Source organism: Gallinula chloropus (genome assembly GCF_964237585.1).
Source record: "Gallinula chloropus genome assembly, chromosome: 5".
In the NCBI taxonomy this organism is placed as follows: Eukaryota; Metazoa; Chordata; class Aves; order Gruiformes; family Rallidae; genus Gallinula; species Gallinula chloropus.
Window position 1 is genome coordinate 61,261,260 of NC_140090.1, and position 19,360 is coordinate 61,280,619.

General features: G+C 46.4%; 2 long non-coding RNA genes across 2 annotated transcripts; one reads left to right on the forward strand and one right to left on the reverse strand.

Annotated features, from left to right (window-relative positions):
- The first annotated feature begins 852 nt into the window (after nucleotides 1–852).
- Nucleotides 853–14,526, forward strand: LOC311191977. Its single transcript, XR_014617314.1, has 4 exons — nucleotides 853–1,042; nucleotides 3,170–3,318; nucleotides 4,305–4,496; nucleotides 14,248–14,526. It is a non-coding gene; the product is annotated as an uncharacterized lncRNA (long non-coding RNA).
- Nucleotides 13,645–18,646, reverse strand: LOC311191978. Its single transcript, XR_014617315.1, has 3 exons — nucleotides 18,570–18,646; nucleotides 17,149–17,220; nucleotides 13,645–14,327 (listed from the first exon to the last, which is right to left on the reverse strand). It is a non-coding gene; the product is annotated as an uncharacterized lncRNA (long non-coding RNA).
- Nucleotides 18,647–19,360: the final 714 nt, after the last annotated feature.

Here is a 19,360-nt window from a genome sequence, read left to right on the forward strand (position 1 = left end):
AGAACGCGTGAGCGCGTGCACGCCTGTGTGTGTTTGCATTAGAAATGTGAACACACGTGCATGTACACACACAAATGCAGGTCTGGGTTCTCTAGCTACAATAAAACACACAGCTCCCGGACACCGGTGAGGTTATGCTGATTCTGAGCAGCTCACTTACAACCTGGCTTCCCAGTTTCAAGTTGCCTTTGTTTTGAATGGACCAGTAATGTTTCTGACCCCTGACTGCACGCAGTGAATCTTGAGGTCCAGTTTCCAACGCAAATATTTACCCAGGGAATTTTTTAAATGTGCTTCTGTGATTTTTCTTCTCTGCCCATTCATTGCACCCTGGTTTGCAACACGTCCCTCACTGTAAAGTGATCTGCTGGGAATTTTGCAGAAAGTGAAATGGAAGAAGGTACAAAATTAGTTGGAGTGAACTTGGCAAATTATCACTGGTGTTGGTGTACTTGTGCCAGGCCTTCCATTTCCTCTATTTACTCAACTGGCCATGAATCAGTTCTGATTTATTTTGAATGCATTGCTTAGGGATTTTCCAAATCAGCCAGGGCGTATCTTCCTCAAACAAGTGTGTTTGCAAACTGCTTGTGGCATGGAATCGGTCAATTAAGTGACATGGCATTTTTTTAAACAGGAACAAAATTGAAGAACAGGTACTGTGAATGAGGCTGGAAGCTTTGCTGGTGGAATTGTGTTTGTGCAGTGGTCAGCTCCAGTTCTCATGCAAACCTTACTGTGCGTTATTCATTACAACATGGGAATAATTTGTTTCTGGTGCAGGCTGCCAGAACTATATTCTTTCTAAAAGTCACACTGCTTTTTTAGGATTCACTTACATTTTCAGGAAATCAAAGGGGTTATCATGATATTTAGGAGTAGAGTAGAAATGGCTACAAATTAATGTGATGTTTCCTGCATTTCAGTCTGTTTTCCTTCTTTACATTCCCCTCAGCACTAGAGGTGGATGTGGTGAAAACTAGATGTGAGCTGGGCAATTGAAGTATTGGGGCAGTTCACCTAAGAGTGGCTGGTGTGTGAGGTAAGTAACAGTTTGAGATTTTCAACAAATGATGAGAGCAGGGATGCCGAGACCACTGTAGGATGCACACGCTGATGATGTTGCAAAGCTGATCAGATGCTCCACATTCTGCTCTTGGACACCTGGCAGCTGTGGCATCTGAAATGGCTTCTGAATGCTCCTTTCATTCATTTTCTTTAATTTGTCCAACTGAAAATTAAGAGAGTTTTGCTTTTCTCTGACTAACCTAGGGTGGATTTTTTTTCTAGATATTTCAGAAAAGCAGGAGCCCACTGTAATTTTTGCCATCTGAATGAGACGTGTTGTTTACAGATGGCCACTATCCTTTTTAGAAAAGCAGTTATATTTCGCAGAGGGAAGTATTTTCAACATGAAAAATCAATTATAATTATTTTTTTTCCAAAATAGAAAATTAAGAATTCTGACGTTTCAAAATTACCTTTTCGTTTTCAGTTTTTCCCTTGTATGGGGATGACTGGCCAAATTCAGCATGAGCTAGCAAACAGCCTGAGTCAGCTAACAATGCGGTCTATTCCACAGAGAAACTCTATTCACTGACATAAAATGAGAAACTGCAAGTCCTGATGCTGCTTTCCAAAAAGTTTGGTTGGTATTGCTGTGTCTGAACTTGATGATCTTAAAAGTCTTTCCCTACCTCAATGACTCTAAGAGTCTTAGGTCTGAAATATCTTTAAACCAGAATGTACATCCTTCTGCCAATATTTGCATAGCATTCAAAACAGCAGAGAGCATTTAAAACTGTTTAATAATGGTGGGATGGGTTTAAGCATGGGAAGCATGGTGTTTGACAGGGCTGTGCATGGGCCTTGACACAAGTTTATTTACACTGTGGCTCATAGTCCAGCCTGCCTCAGTCAACGCAGCTCTCTTTTTGCAATGGAAACTTAACCACTTGTACATGCAAAAAGTCATTTAGGTGCTAGGTTTTTTTGCCAGTATAGACTGGCCTTTAGCTATCTTAATCCTCTGTCTGAATAAAAAATAAAAAAGAAAAAAGAAAAAAAGAAAAGAAAAAAAAGGACAGAATAACAAGAAATATTGTTGTAGAGGAAAGAAATGCCCTTCCCCCTTTTTATGTTTTCAAATGGAAACATCTTGTCCTATTCAAGTTTCCTCTTCTGAAAGTTGATACATTTCTCACTGAAAGAATGGAAACTGCTGCAGAGAATTTACAAGGGGAATAAACCCACAGACTCCTTTCAATATTTTGCAGAGAAAATGAAAATTTTCAGGAGCCATTCAGGGCTGAAAATTCATCAGGTATGGGGATAAGTGGGACTAGTTTATGCATATTCTACTCATCAACTTCCCAACATTGTTTTGGATGAAGTGCAAAATCAAATCCTGCAAGATGTGATCGTTTAGGGTACTGTGGCATATTTTGAAACAGTAGGGCTGTTAGCCCCAGCATCTTGGCCAAATTCCAGCCTGGATAATTACATTCTGCCGGCCTATATTCCAGCCTGCAGTTCAAATAGGGGAAAAAAGAGTTATCATTTCTCCTCCAAGAAGTCCTGCTGCGTGATGACTGATGCTTTTTCATCCCAGAAGTAGCTGCATTTTGGGAAACACTGCCTCCATGTTCCTATTTGTTTTGCCCATTGGATAAAAACCACTGTGAAGATGCCCAGGACAGCTCCTTTGTGGGAATAAAGCAGCAGAGATGACCAGGACAGAGCCGTGGTGCTTTGTACCGGCCCCTTCATTACCATGCAGCCTTCAGTCCATAAAGCCCAGAATCCTACGTAAGGTCTCAGTCCTCTGCAATCTGCAGACTGGGGTCTTTGTCTTTCCAGCAGCCATGGGCTGGTGGTACTGGGAGGATGCACAGTGAGAGGAGAGGGCAGCCTGGCATCAGATGAAAAGAGGGAGGACTCACTGGCGGGTTTGACCTGTGCCTGTAATTTGTAAAGAGCATTTTTACACCAGATCAATGCTTTCCTCAGCATTTTAATGCACCCCATTGGTGTCCTTAAACTCTAATGATGCAGTCTGTGAGAAGCTGCCATTTATTACCCACAGATGGGGTGATAATTATTGACAAGATTGTAACTAATAATTAAACCCATTTGCTCCTTTAAACAAGTTGGTGTGAATTATTTGCAGGGAGTTCTTTAGCAGGCCCGTGGTCACTCCTGCCACACAGCGACGCTACCCAGGAGTGGGCCCACTACCAGGGATGAGGGAAGGCTGCTCGTGGAAGCTGGACCATTCAAACCCATGGCTGGAGTCCTTCCTCTTCAGTTCAATGTGGGGTCTGTGCATCTGGCTGTGTTGGTAGCAGATGTGTGAGCACCACTGTGCTCCCACCCAAGGGACTTGGGTCAGACATGGAGCCATGGATGGAAAAAAATCCATCCGTGAAAACTTCTCTGATGGTTTGTCCTCTTCCTGAATATCTGAGTGTGCCTCTTCTGCAAGTGGAAGATCAAGTCACATGTTTCCTGGTCTTAGGTTTATTATTCTGCATGTCAAAATCCCATTCCCATGACAAAGAAAAGATGATGGGAGGGAAGGGTAATTTCTCCATGCTTTTGTTTATTTGGGGAGCAGAGAGGTTGTAACAGGACTGTTTACCCTCTGTAGTGTGATGTGGTGCTCTCACAGTGCTGAGCACTTAAACAAAAGCTGCTACCCAGCATTCATGGAGGGGTGGTGGGTGCATGCAAAGGAGCCATCCTCTAATATAGGGAGCTAGTACGGCAGCGTTCAGGGGGACAACTGCTGCACTGTTGCCACAGGGCACGGGGCAGAGGAAAATGTGAGCTGGCCTTTTCTGTGAGGCTTGGCATGGTGGAAGTGGGGAGCAGGGCAGCATGTGCTGGCTGATGTAGAGTCTGGTGGGGATGAGGCAGGGTGAGCAGAGAACAGCTTTTGCAGCACCACACCACTGGGAAGGCAGCTGGGGGAGCTGCCTTTCCCTGGTGTACCTTTCGAGGGAGGGTGTAAATCTAATCTCAGTGCTAGGGTCCATTAGCATTAGAGGGGAGTACTGTATATGCATTCATTCCCTGCTCTCACCCCTGGATGACAGAGTACCCCCCTCTGTTGTCTGCTTTAGTGCAGGGAAAAGGCTGCCCATTAATTCTCCAGCAGCAGTAGATAATGCCATCGTAAGTCTTAGGTGCCTATGAATTTTGTGAGCATTTTACAGTAATAAATACCCCACACTTGTGCATATAATTAGTTGTGTATCCCTCAGTTGTTCCACTTGCACTACAATCTATCTGTCCTTTTACAGAGGTGAGCCTGGTTCCTCCCCTTGCACTTCTGGTTCAGTACTGGTGTGGCTTGGCCCAGCAACAGAAGATGAGGACCTGGCAAAGAGATTTGTGTTAAGAGGAGAGGTGCGATTGTGGACTCAGGGATTTATTGTACTTGAAGTGGAAACCTGAGCTGAGAAGCTGAATGCAGAACAACCAAGTTGTCCCAGGTAAGTGTCACTATAACTGTACTGTCGGTCTCATCTCACCCCTGCGGTGTCATCCATGTACTGCCCAGCTGCTACGGATGGGCTTTGAAGAGTTTTTTGTACTGCTCAGTGTACTGGCAGCAATATTTCCCCTATAACCACATGTCCTCCCCTCCCCCCACCCCCCATGTATATTGGCTTGGACAGGCTATGAGAAGACCGTAAAAAAATTATATCCACAGAGGTTCTTCTGCTTATTTGACTTTGTCTTCAGTATCTGGCACCTTCCCCTTCTTCAGTGCAAAAGAGTGTGGGAAGAGCAATAACCTCACATCTATACATTGTAGGATTTTATCCTCCTGTTCTAAAAACTCCACTAAAGCTTCACAGTAGCAGAACTTACTGTGCATAGATAAGCAATCACCCAGTTGTCTTAAACCTACTGAAGCCAGGATTCAACAAGTGAGAAAGTCAGGCTTTAGGGCTCTGAGTACTGGATCTGGAAGGCTGTAGCCATATGACACAAATGCTGATCTGATGTGAAGCTGATCTGCTAATTCAGATCCTTTCAGGGAGTGCTGACAGGTTAACTTCTCCTGGCAGACTCAATGTGCATTTAGTATTATTTGTCTGTGACTCTGACTTTATACCTTAAAAATATCACCTGTCACCTCCCCTGCCCCACCCTGAGGCTTTCAGAAAGCCAGAATAAAATTGAAGCTGGCACAAAAGCTGTGCAGTGTGTGCTCTGGATAACATGGCAAGATGTGATGCTGCAAGGATGCCCTACCCAGGTCAGGTCTGTGCAGCTGTCTGATCCCAATCTGTGCACATCTGGCAGCAGTGCCTGCAGGAGCGTGGCTGAGGCTGGCCTCAGCCCCATCAGAGGATGCTCACGCCGTTAACTGTAACCATCCCGTTGAACTCAGAGGGACTATTTACATGCTTAAAGTTAATGACAAGCATAAATCTCTGCAGGATCAAGGCTGCAGAGAAAACTAAGAGAAGACGCTGAAGAGGCATATGTCAAACAGGGCTGTGGTCGAGAGCTCACTGAGACTTAAACATAACATTTGAGAAAATGACTCCATTTGTTTCAGAGGCATCCTGAACATTGGCATGTAGTAATTCTGTAATGGATCCATTTAAACAGTCCTATAGCTGAAATATCCTTAACAAATAATTCCTTTAATAGCACTTAAAGAGGGAGTGCAGGGAGAGAAATTCTAAAGCACAGATGCATTATTGCTGAGTTCCAGTTTTGAGGGCTTTCAAAGTACCAAGGTAATTTTTCTCCAAATTTGGCTCAATATTTAACAAACAGAGTGAGATGACGAAGCAACCTGGGGTCAACATTTTTAACCTGAGTTGTTTGTTAAATTGTCCCAGCTCTCCAATAACAACCAGTACAAGTGCATGTTGTATTCAAAGTTAATTCAAACAATCCTTGGAAACTTTATAACAAAATCACTAAGCTGGAGAGCAAGGCTGAAACAATGGAAACAAGGAAAAAGCCTTTCTGTGAGAGATGGGAAAAGCTTGCATAGCTGGGATCTGGAATCAGAAGAAAAATCAGATTTCAACCTTAGGCATAGTGATTCACTACCTTAACTCTAGTAATTGTTAATGAGCTCAGCATGAGCCAAACCAAATTGGCATTTGTACAGAAAGAAGATGGTCAGGTCGCATTCAACCCAAGCAGCCCAGAAAAGGTGGATGTAAATCATGTAGCATGGAAACAGCAGTCTTTAAAGTGTTTCTTGGCCTCGTGGCAGCCTGCATGGTGGCTCCTGGATGGTAAAAAGACCACAGGGACTTCAATCATGTGGATCACCGGTGTTAAAGAGAGGTCTTCAGGCATAGCTGGGTGCCCACTTTCATAGAGAGCAGCTCTTTGCAGGTCTCCTGTTGTCAGAGTCGCCTGCTCTTCCTGCCCTCCAGGATCTGAGAGTGAACACTGTCCCTTGGGTCACTCCAACAATTGCTTACCATAGTTTAGCAGGTAGATGTAAATCGGGCTGTCCACAACAGCCCTTTGCAGATCACCAGCAAGGACTCTCTAGGCCACCAGTGGTCCACAGCCCTGTTTCAGAAGCAACGTGCTATAATAATGTATCCCTAACCATGCTTTATACCAATAAGTAGGCTATAACCCTGTCAAGGTGTGCTGGTGACTCTATAAACCATGAGACCTGAATGGTCAATGGTCGAGTGGTTTAAAGCTGTCACCAGAATACTGAGATAGCCTTATAAGCCTTGTGCTGCATGGCTGGGGATACATTATTCACTATAATATATGGTAAGAAATACCTGTGCAGGGTCTGAAATGAACTGCTTTAGCCACTAGCCAGCATGGCTAGTGATCAGGGAAATCTGTCAGCATTTTCATGTGCAATGGGAGGCAAAAAGACACAGGCACTGGGGGAAGGGATCATGTCTTCTCTGTGTAAAGAAATTGGCTTTTGTGCAGGGGACGGAGCCCCCGCCCACAAGCATGGCTGAGTCCCTCACCTTCACCTGCTGCAATAGGGGAGGGAGTGCTCAGGGCTAGTGACCTTCAGAGCTCTGCAGATCCATGTCCCTTCCCCAGCCCCATTTTCGGTTTTGTGGAGGACTCAGGAAGGAGTCGGAATGTCAGTTCAGAGCTGCTAAGGGAAGGCATGGGGCATGTGGGGACTGGATATGAGGCTCAGCCTGGAGGCAAACTTGAGTGGGCAGCAACCAGGGATGGCTAGACCATGATATAGTCATTTGCCAAGTGTCTCTACTTTCTGGCCTACCTCCATACAGTGTCACAAGCATCACAAGGGAATGTCTAAAACTGCCCAAGAACAATTGCAAAACTGTAGAGGAACCAGGAACAGGGTTCTAGGGGCATCCTGTACTGAATGATAGAGAGAGGTGGGTTGCCTCATCTCTGCCAAGCATGTCTTTAGGTAGCACCAAGAGACAGAGGGATGGAGGTGTCTGTATATATGTACAGGCAGATGGCTCCATGGCCAGGACTTGGGGCTGTAAGATGGTGGTCTGAGTGATTTTGTGAGAGAAGCCATCAATTTGGCATCTTCCTCCTCCCAGACACAGCCTGGCCTGGTGTGTGCCAGTGGCTGCAGGGGTGAGGGAGGAGAAGACAGGGCTAAGTCTGGGTAAGATAGGGTGGAGGGACACTCCGAATCAAATGGCTGATACATGGAGGGTGTGATGAGGGTTTTGAGGAGGCTCTGGAGGGGTTTAGGGCTAAGCCTCTCTCAAACAACTACTTTGGGGAAAAAAAGAGATTTCCCCATCATGACACCCTATGCTACTCCGGTCACAGGAGATAAAGTGCCTGAGAGCATGCCCATGTGAGTACCCTTTGGTGGTGGTGAGGCAGGGGAGAAATGAGGATGGCTTGCAGGATTTCATTAGGAGATGGGAGGGGAAGCAGGGAGCAAACCCCTGGTCCTGAACAATAGACAGCTCAAATTGCCTGAAGGGCTTGGCTGGTTTGCTTTATTTGTTTTATACTCATAAATATATATTTGTATGTGGATATATATGTATTTCCCTCCTCCCCAGACTTTACTGGTCTGTATCAGGAAGGGACCCTGGGGCATCAGTGGCTGGGAGACAATAGTGCTGCTGGCAAGGACACAGGGAATGGCCCTGTGCTGCCTGGGATCAGTAGCTGGGAGACAGGGGTTGGGGCGGAGGAATCCGGGGGCGCTGAGTACGGGGCTGGCCGCCCCCTCGGCTCACTTGTTATGTTAAGAGCCCATCGGCAGAGCAGGGGCCATGGGGCGCGGGGAGAACAGAGGGATGGGCTCTGAATGTAGCCACCCCGGCATCCTTCTGTTCTCCATATGGGTACATTGTCTGTCCCCAGCCTGGCAGGCCCCCTGCTTCCCTCTCCGTACTGTGCTCACATCAAGTGTTGGTTTCCCTTTTTATTAAAAGCCTCGGAGCAGTGAGCAGGGTGACAGGCACCAGGAATTTGTGACGAATGAAGGAGGAGGAGAAACAAGATTGTGTTTGTTGAGTGGAAGCTGTGTCCCTCCGTCCCCCTCCCTGACCTCTGGGCTCCCCATCTGGGCTGGACTGTTCCTGGAGACAACCAGATTTGGCAGCTCAGGTATATGCAGCACTAGGGAAGGAAGTTTCTGAGGGAACCCCTCCCCATCCCTGGCACCCCACCCTAGTCCTCTGTCAAATGGAGGGTGAGGTGTTGCTTCCTACTGTACCCCACCACAGCCCAAAACCTTGCCAAATAAAGGTTTCCCCTGTAATGCCCACCTTGCTGCAGCATTTCCCCCACGTGCTGGTACGGGTAAGTTGATGGGCTCAAACTAAGGGGAGGCTTTCTGTCTCCCTCTGTTCAGCTCTTGGCCCTGTAGTTTCTAGGTTTTCAGTCTGTTTTGGATTCCAATTGTTCTAAAATCCACACTAAGACATTCTCATCCATTTCAAGCCTTTTTTGGTTTTTCCTGTGCTACCCAATTATTTTTTTAAAACAAGACTTGTTTTAAAGATCTACTGTGCCCCAGAAAATGCTTCCTGTGTTATCACCCACCCAAAAGTAGTGCAAAACACATTAGAAAGTCTCTTCTTGGGTGATTTTTTATTTTCGATGTCAGTGAAGATAAAACTAATGGTGTCAAGCAATGTAAGGAAGAGGAAGATTAAACAAAATCTATCCCCTGCAAAAACAAAGCAATCAATATAACATTATCCTGCCGCAGTGGCTTTCAACTTGCTTTGATTTGTGGATCCCTGGAAAATGTCTCATAAAGGCTCAGCATCTCCCCCTGGAAAGGTCCAAAGCCCTAGTTACTGGAAAGCGTTGGTGACATTGCTTTTCCCACCCTCCTTATAGTGAGTCCATGTTCTCCCAGGAATCTGCAGACCACAGGTTGGAAAAGGCCATCCTACAGGACACCATTTGAAATTTAACTAAGAATAAATAGGGGGCTTACTATTGTTATTGTAGTACCCTCAGATCTGTCTTACCTAGAGAATCAATTTCTCCACCTCTAGGAATCTCACAGAGGGGCTTCATCACTCTGGTCCTGTCTTGCAGCCCTGTCTTCTGTCACAAAGAAGTTTTAGTTCCTCTGTTAATCATGTAGAAAAAATGGGACAGAACATAAATGGTTGGAATATTTCCAGATACATGTTTTGCTCTTGCAGAGAAAAAGAGTTTTTAGGATCATAGACTCATAGAATGGCATGGGTTGGGAGGGACCTCTTTAAATGTACTTTTTTTTTTTAACAACCTTAAGAAGAAATTGTTGTTCAAACTCAAAACAACCTTTTTATTCTCTTATTTCATGTTTTTGGTTCTGTTTTGTGTTCTCTGTTTGGCATCTCCTACTTTAGTCAACCATTTCTGCTGGGTAGGGGATCATCACCTGTTTTTAACTGGCCGAATACTAGAAAAGAGGAATAAAGAGTTTTTGGTAAGGTACAAAATGTTTCTGTAGGCCATACACTGACACTGTCAATGTGACGTGAAATGTTGAAAAATTTAAGACATGAACTTTAAACAACTGCAAAACTTCTTCAGAATTTCATTTCCATGAAAAAACAAGGAAATGTGGCAGCACCTGTGCCTGGAACTAAGACAGAAAACATTCAGAAATATTGCAAAAAATGTCAAAGCAGAAAAGCTGTGTTTTTTCCAAGTTGTTCTACAGATCTTTAAAGATGCTGCTCCATAAAATAAGGAGTGGTTCATTCACCAACCCATCAGCTTGGGAAATATATTCAACACGAATTCATTTGTTTCCAGCTAATTGCACTTTCATTTCCTCCGCCTATCTTTGCGAGGCTGTGCAGGCTAGGGTTTGAGCAGTGCTTCCCAGGCTGTGCCTTGTGTGCCAGCCCCAGAACCCAAACCCTAGCCCAGTGGTGCCTAGCCCAGACAGGACTCACAGCTGCTTCCTTTGCTTGAGATGTTCTTCTGGGCAATAAAAATATTTGGGACCCACAGGTCTGCTGTAAGCAGGGACTGGTAATGAGTCCTCATGTGTTTTATTCCTGGCTTCTGTCATTGGCATGCTGTACAGTTGTAGTCAAACAAATGAACTTCTCTACATCTTAGTTACCCTTTCTGTAAGATGAAGGTAATAATATTTATCCAGCTGGGATGCTGCAAGGAGTAATTAATGTGTACAAATCACTTTGAATTCCTCTAACGAAGTGCAAATTGTATTAGTCCCCACAGAAACTGGTAATAGGTTTGTGTCTTCCTTCACTGAAGGTCTGACCTCAATCCCCTGGGGTAATCTTGAGGAAAAACTCTTCCTACTATTTGCATTACAGCAGCTCGCAAGGATTCCTCCAAGTCCAGAATCAGCATTGTGCTCAGGACTGTATGTTCATAAAGAAACATGCTTATGAGTTATGAGAGACCTTATATTTAAACTGAGGAAGTCTGAGAGAAAGGGAGCGTCAATCCCATTTCAAAGGTAAACAACCAAGGCACAGGGAAGAAACTTCATGCTGAATTCTCACCTCTCTTTCTTGGACATCAATTTTTCCCATTTTGGTGAGAGACAGACCACTCAGCTGACAATGGATGTAGTTTGCTGCTTACAGGATGCTTCAAGAGAGCAGTGTTAGGGCAAGTCAAGGTTTGCAGAGGGAGGACATGAAGTGGCTTTGTGTCGGGTAGGTGACCACTGGTCCTGTTCTTCATCTCATGCTTTTTTTGAGACCTAGACACATTCTGTCTTCTGATTTCTCAATACTTTCAGACATTTTTCTGCTGTGGGAAGAGAAAGAGAATCTAAAACTGGTTAAGTTGCTTTTGTAATTCTTCATGCATAAATGTATGGGGAAATGGGGATGTCTCCAACAGCCCTTTTAACATTTGTCATGATAGTTCTTGCTATCGCATCCGCACCTTGAATAGAGCAGTAAGTTGATTCACCACCAATATATTGGAATTTTTCATTTTTGGACTGATGAACTTGTCCAAAACTTGATTCCATTTTTTCCCCTGACATTAGAAATCAGTTTAAATTGTGGCTTTTCTGAATAAAAATTAGAGCAGAAAAAAAAAGAGCATGTCACAAAACTCCCTGCTGGTGCCAATGATGGGCTGATGAACCTGTTCACCTTCTGTGTTTAGCTATAAAATACTGCTCTGTGAAAAGCTGCATGTTTCACAGGCACTGATGATGTTTCAGAGTAGAGTCAATGATTAGCCTCCTGGTGTCCTGATCTTCAGATGCATGGCTACTAAACTCCTTCTAATGCTGGTGCTCAGATGAGTCACCAGACTCTAGGGTGAAGATCCCGTCATTTCCACTTCTGTGCTCTCCCAAAGGACCTCAGGCACTTTTTGTATAGAGGTCCAACCAGCGAGGGGAGGTCCCCAAAGGCACCTCTCACTGGTTTCAGCACCCAGGAGACAAATGAAGGAGTTCTGACCCAAGTAATCTCACTGCCAGTGGGATGAGATGAAGGATAAAAGTCAGCATGATCAGAGAACTGGGGAGAGAAAAACAGGGCCAAAGCCTCTGTTGGTGTAAGTGATTCCCACCCTCTGGGTGTTACAGGACCATGTTGATGTACACCAGTGGAAGACCTCAGCCTCCAAAACCCTTAAGTTGTGAGCAGTCAAGCAATCACATGTTGGAAAGGAGCCACCAAGAGAGTGGTGGGAGATCCTTCCCCCTTGGGAGATCCTTCCCAAGCAGCCAGCAGAAGCTGAGCAGGACATCCCTTCCTCCCCTTCCTCCCCTTCCTCCCCTTCCTTTGCCTGCCTGCTAACTCCCCTACTGCTCAGAGCCGGGGGTCCCTTCTCCACCAGCCAACGTTTGGCCAAAGAACTGGGAATTGCTTATAGGCAGCATCTGAAGATGCCTTTTTGAACATAGCATGTGGAACGATGGGAGGACGAGGGGAGGGGGGGTGGGGGAAGAGGAGAGGTACAGACACAGCACTCCTTGGCAGTGATTTATAGACTGGGTCAGGCACAAATTGACTCGTATGCAAGAAATGTAAATGGAATCGAGACTTTTGATGGAGAAGCTCATTTTCAGACTTAAACGCTTTAGATTAAACACACTCACACACAAATGCTGGCGGGGAGGGTGTTTTATATAATTTACATTACAAATCAATTCATTATCCACAGAGGCAGGTTGCACTGATTTTCAAGGATCGGAGATTTGATGAAGAGGATTCATTTCAAGAAATAAACCTTTTAAATTAACCGCAAGATGAGGGAAATTTCTTTATTTAAAAAATGCGCCAGCCCCTTCTTTGTTTCTTTTATTATTATTAATATTATTTTCCATACGGCTCTGGGTCATTAAGGAGGGTCCAAAAGTCACAGATTGCCTTTCTGAGGGAGGAGAGCTGAGAACTTCGAATGTCACACATTTTGTCTGGCTCCAAACCCTTCATTTATCGCAGCACAATTTGTTACCTGTGGTTGGCTCTCTACACCATTGTGCGCTGTGCGCCAGGACTGATTTAGCAGGGAATGTCCTCTCCACCTTGAACTTGAGAGGGGGAAAATCCCCTGAGAAAGGAGATGGGGGAATCATGAAAGACAGAGTTCCAGCCGCTTCAAAAGCAAAATGCCCGGTGAGCCCTGGGAGAACTCCCCTCAAGCTCTGGCAGGGCATGGAGTTTGGGAAAACCTATGTGTAGCAAAGGCAGATGGTTATCTGAGGGCACAGATTTAAGATGCAGGGGTAAGGAAATGGAACAAAAGGAAACCCTGGAAGCAACATGGATCCTGACGTCCCATCCTGCCCTGGAGGTGGGGAGATCACAGTGGGCAATAGCCATGGCTGACGGCAAAGCAGAAAGATGATTGAAGGATGAATGCCATGTTACCCTGGTCTTCCTTGGCAAGGCTGCAAAGGGGGAAGCTTTAAGGAAGAGTCTTTCTCACTTCATAAACCATTTGGGTATAATTTCTTCCCCTTCAGTCATTCCTGGCCACAACTCCCTCATAACTCCCAACAACAGCTCCTGCAACCTGGCTGCAAATGTAGCTTCCCTATTCTCTGGCATCCTACCCAGCTGTAGCGTGGAAAGAGGCAAGAAAGAGTGCTGGAGCAAGTGCCTTCTGTCTTCCATGAGAAAACTCTTTTTTTAAAAGATACTTTTGTATAAAAACCCAAATGGTTGTGCCTCTTTCCCATTTCAACAATAGCCAAGCCTCCAGAAACACAACTGCTCACCTAACCATTGGCGACCACCTCAGTTGTGTGGGATAAGGGCCAAAGGCTCTCCACAGGCAATGGCTGGGAATGGACAGCTTTTGGATCCTGGAGCCATTTGCATCCCTCAGGGTCCCAGTGAAGCTTCCTGATCCAAATCACAATGTGGGGCCTTTCTGAATCCATCCTTCTGGTAGGAGGATCCTGGGCACTGGTGAGGCTGCAAGGCTGGTGCACTCCTGTCCTGGGATAGGAAGGGCAGCACCTGCCCCACCGCAGTGTCCCAGCACTGGGCAGGAAGGCAGTAATTACCTGAGCTGGAGGGAAGCCAAGGCACCAGGTTTAACAGCCCTGATCTTACAGAAAAGAAAAAAAAAAAAAAAGAAAGAAAAAAAGCCACAGGATTTTTAATGACCACAGACAGCTAAGACCTTCGTTTTATATCTCTTCCAAAAAGCAGTCACACATATTTTAGCAGGGGAGCTTTTTATTCTCATGCGGATTGGGTAGCCAGCGCAGTGTCCTCTCCCAAGCGCATCCGGACCTGGTCAGTCCAAGTGCACAGAAGAACAATGTGAAACATGTTTGACCTTCACAACTTTCCTTTACAGACCAGCAAGCTAAAACCCTGAAGGAATTTTCCTGAGTGAGTTTGTCCAAAGCAACGTTCACCATCTCATTCAATATTTGCCTGCAAAAAAAATGCCAATTATTGAGAGACAGTCCTGGCTGGGCATCAATAGGCAGCCAGGTGTGAGAAGTTGAAGAGAAATACATCTCATTAATGTGGAATTGTTTTTAGGTTAATAATCTTGCGTTAATTTTCCTTTAAAATATTGTCTTTGACCGTTAAACGCTCGCACTGTTATAAAAAGAACGTAATAAATGATCTTGAAGCAAATTCTCCTGCCAAATGTCATAATTTATTTGCATAATTAGCTCTTAATTTTAATTCAATATGCAAATCCACGCTTCCTTTAAATTGCAGCAGCCTGTTTCCCGGCCCTGGCTGCCATGAATTTATTGTGAGGCGGCTGTTTGAAAAGGCAGCTTCACTGCCTTCTGGGGATGGCTGCCTGGGGGAGGGGGTGCCCACCGCCAACTCCAGTCACTTTTTGTTTGGGTTTTGTTTTGGTTCGCTTCTTATTAAGTTGGACCCCAGCCTGCTTCAATCCCTGAGCATCCCCATCTTCCCCCCAACGAGTCCTGTTTCCCTTTGTCTTCCTTCTGCATTCACTCTCTCTCTTTTCTTTTCCTCTTTGGAGAAGACAATGTTGATCCTCCATGTTCTCTGCCCCTTGCACCCCCCGCCCATGAAAGGCTCTGGCTCAAGTCAACCTGGCAACTGTTCTGCTCTCCTCCCGCCTTGGGCTCCCTTTCCTCAGCCCCTCCTTGCTGCACAACAGACCCTTGCCGAATGCCTTGGTATGGTACCCTCCTCCTCCTGGAGGAAGGTGAGGGAAAAGGCTCAGCTTCCCCATGGGGTTTCATGCCTCAGTCCCCCAGTCCCCTGATCCCCTCCCCCTCCATGGCCAGAGCCCCTGCAGAACACCAGCATCCTATCTCATCTCCTTTGCTGTGCCCTATGCACACTGGCCCGTGCTCCACACTGAACCACCCCAAGCCAACGGGCTTATGGCAGGGGAGCCTGAAGTGTGAGGAGAGCAGATTCCCAGGCAAGTCCCTGCTTGGGGAGCAAATGTGACTGTTCTCCTACATGGTTATCTACTGACTGCAGAGCCAGAGCAATAGTGCTCCCCTCCCTTGCTCCCTCCCCATCTCTAGCATCCCTCCATGTCTGTGCCAACCCTCTGCATCTGGTGGGAGGGTGGGAGACCAGACAGCTCAGGCATCATCCCACACCCAAGCACAGGGTGCAGCTCTCGCCCAGTGCCCTGGGATGCACAGCCAGGTGGCACCAGGCACTGCTCCTCTGCTATGAGGAAAATATCCAAATAAAACGGCTCACAGGTTTCTGCTCCTTCCCCCTCTTCCCAATCCAAAACTGAAACAGGATTTCAACAATCATAAAGTCCTTCCAGATAGAGAACCATGGACAGGTGGCTTTGAGAGAAGAGCTGAGAGGTGTCGAAGGGATGAATCCTGCCATCCTCTGACCTCATTCCCAGCTGACCGAAGTTGTATAACCACATTTGGGGTGGTAAGGAGCCTGGACACTGATAGTCACAGCTCACTTGGGTAGATTTCCCCTGAGAGCCAAATCTTGGGAGGTTTTTAGGCACCTTGCATTTTTGATGATGGCTGTTCAATAAGGCCTGTGGGTGTTGCATGCTTCAATTCCCTATGGCTTTTCATCCCAGGATTTGTCCCTGGCACACAAGGAGCAGGGAGGACACTCAGAAACTCCTGCCCTTGCATTTCACAGCACCAGGAGAGGAGTGGGAGAGATGGGTGATGGAGTAACATGAGCCCAGGGTTTCACACACAGGTTAGAGAATTAAGCAAAAGGGACAAATTAGCCTAGACAATAGGAGATCTTTTTCACTGGGGGAGGACTTGGGGGAGAAGGAGATAATTAAATGTTGCTTCATCAAAGTGGAGGCAGTTTGCAAGCTGCTCTCCCTTGTAACTCTATCGTGTTCACCTCCCAGGATGGACCACAAGGACCAGCAGCCGTTCTCTATGCTGGTATCGGGTGCCCTCCCCTCGCCTGGGAGCACAGGAGGGGATGGGGGTGCCTTGGCAGAGGGAGGGGCTGACGAGACAGAGGGTTTGGGTTGGGGGCTGTAGGAAGGAGAGGGTGTTGGTATCTCGTTACAGGCCTTAGATCTCTGGAGGGGAAAAGAAAAAGAAAAAAAACCCAAATAACCCCAAGCCCAAACCACAGGCCTTTGTTAGAAGCGCTGTCCGGGAAGGAAGGAAGAAGACAGGAACAGCTCAAATTCAGTCCTTCGATAATTAAAGCTTGCAAAAGAATAAAAGGGGAGGAAAAAAAAAAAAAGGCTTTCCCTCCTCCCACCTGCTCCCAAAACAGGGCTTCTGTGGCTTCCCCAGGAACAAAGAGACGTGGTGAGAATGGGTTTCTGCTTCATCCTGCAGTGGATGGGAAGGAGAAGCAGGACAGTCGTGTGGCCCTGCAGATGGGAGCCCCTCATCAAAGCTGGGGGAAGATAGGGAAGAAACATGTCTTCCTGTTTTACTGCTCATCAGAGCAGGACTCCAACTTCTCAATCTCAGAAAAATTTGGCAACTGAAGACAAAAGCATTTCTACTCCAAAACTGAGCAGAAAGAAGTCAAACCCCTGTGTGTGCTGCTGAGTAAAATAAAGGAGAAATCCAGGCACTGGGCATCCCACAGACCCTTCCTGACATGATTTGGCTGATCAGAGCCTCTTAAGAAAACACATGCAAAAACCAGCACAATTTGGGTTTTGACTTTGTGTCACAGCAGGTACCTGGAGCGGCGGGGGGTGGGGGGGGGGAGGGGGGAGGGAGATCCTGGGAGCTCTGTGGGGGCAGGCAGAGAGTGGTGCATCTCATGGAAGTCTTACCATTGGCTTCGCCAAGGCTTCTCCTTTCTCCTGTGCCCAGCTCCTGTGTGCCTCAGGACCTCGTGAATGTCCCTGGGTTTACCGATGCCAATGAAAAGCAACAAACACACACTCATCACATGATTTTCAGGCAGAATTCCCCTGTCTCAGCTCTTTTTTTGTCTAAGGATTTGGCCCTTTTATTCTTTATCTACTGCCTCTATTATTTCTTACAGCTTCAAATGCTCTTTTTCCTGAAGTGGCTCTGCTTTTCCAGCTGAGGATGATGCTCCTGAAGCCTGGTCTGGCAACAAGCATGTGGAAGCTGGGGCAGAAAGGTTTTCATTCCAGATTTCCCCATGGCAGTTAGCATTGCCCCTCATTTGCTTTCCTGTGCCTCAGTTTCTTCAGCTACTAACTGGGGATGATATGCTCTCTGGGTCTGGAAAGTCTCATGTAGGAACCTGAGGGAAGCTACCAGCTCCTTGCTGACAGGCACTAACAATGTGCACAGCATTCTTGTCAGTTGTGTGCTTTACCAGATGTCAGGGCAGAACAGATGCTGCTCTCTGCTGTATGCCACCACATCTCTGTGGCTTTTTGATTCCCTCTCCATTCCCAGCCACAGCCCTGCGATCCCAACATTTTACCCCAGGGGACCAGGGCCTTTGCACTGTGTGCTGCATGTCGCAGAGACAGGACACACAGCCAAATACATGTGGTAGGGAACCACCATGATCCAAATGTGGGGCTGCAGGCAGAGGAAGCATTGCTCTTCACTCCTGTCTTCTGGAATGGAGCTCTGTTAAGGTAAAGATAAGTAAAGCACCTTTAAAAGCTCAAAAAATGGAAAATAAAAGAGATATGAGGAGGCCATTTTAAACCAGCTGATGTTATGACTCCTGGAGGCTGGTTTTGCAGGGCTGCTGTGGGGTGACACCAGCTGACTGTTACACTGGACTATGGAGAGAACAGGTGGTTTGGGCTTGTCACTTATCTCTCCAATAGCTTGCTTTCACCTGCTTGGCCCATCTGGATCAGAGCTTTTTTTGGGTGGAGGTGAGCTCTTACTTGCCTGGGACAGGCTGCAGTGTCATCTATGTGGCATCCAAGACCTCAAGGTTCTTTGAGAGTGCAGCTAGAGCCAGATTTCCAAAGGCTGAGGACATAGTATGCTTTGGTTGTGCTGCCTGAACGAGCAGCCTTGTTCTGCTCTTGAATGGTGTGCCTGCTCCTAAGGACCAGGGATATTTGAATCCTTCAAAGAAAAAGTACCCCAAAATCTCTCTGCCCGCCCTGCCCAATCCCCATGGGCCAGCCCGGTCCGGCTCAGTAGTTCCCTAGTGCTTCGTGCCCTCTGAGTCTTCACACTAAGAGTGCTCAGGACATGAGGCCAATCAAGCACTTGGATTGCCTTAACACGCCTTAGTGCTTTATAATACCTGCCATTCTCCATGGTTGAGTCTGTTTCTGATGCTTGCCATATTCGCGGGTTATACTGCCGCGCTTTCCATGGTCCGTGCTGCCCTTCTGCTAAATGCTGCCTTCTGTCTTGCTTAGTTAATGGTTAACGTGGTTACCACATCAAGCCAAGGCTGGCCCTTTGGCTACCTCCCGGGCTGGCCCTGTGGGAGGGGGCTGGCGAGTCTCCCCCCGGCTGCCCCAGCTCCCCAGAAGCGTTCCACACAACGCCTGTGGAAGTGTACAAAGTGTCAACCTCAGCGTAGTTTTTAACCTGGAGTGATAGCTTTACTGATTTGCCACTTTACTACTCTTGTTAATGAATTTTTAATCTTCTTAATGACATTAAACACGGAAAGTAATTAAGGAAAACAAGTTTGAAACTGCTGACTTAAACCCTTTATTCAGAACTATTTAATGTAGAATTAATTTGATTTTGCCCATTATTCAAATGAACACATTACCTTCCTGTGCATTGGCCTCTTTTCCTCTTTTGTGTGTGTGTGTGTGTGTGTTTTGTTTTATTAAATATATCATATAGTGCTTTGTCCTTTTTGCTTGGAGCTAACCAGAAAGTTCCTCTCTCCCAATGACAGAAAGGGTCAGCCTTCAGCATCTCTCATGGGTCTTGTAAAGTCTCCCTGCATCAGGAGTTCAACTGTGGTTGGGAATGAAGGTAGCATGCCTGAAATACCGGCTTGCTACCACCTGCTCCATTAGGAAAGAAAGGAGCTTTGCTTCTCAGTAAGAGCTGCTGGACTGCGTCCTTAGC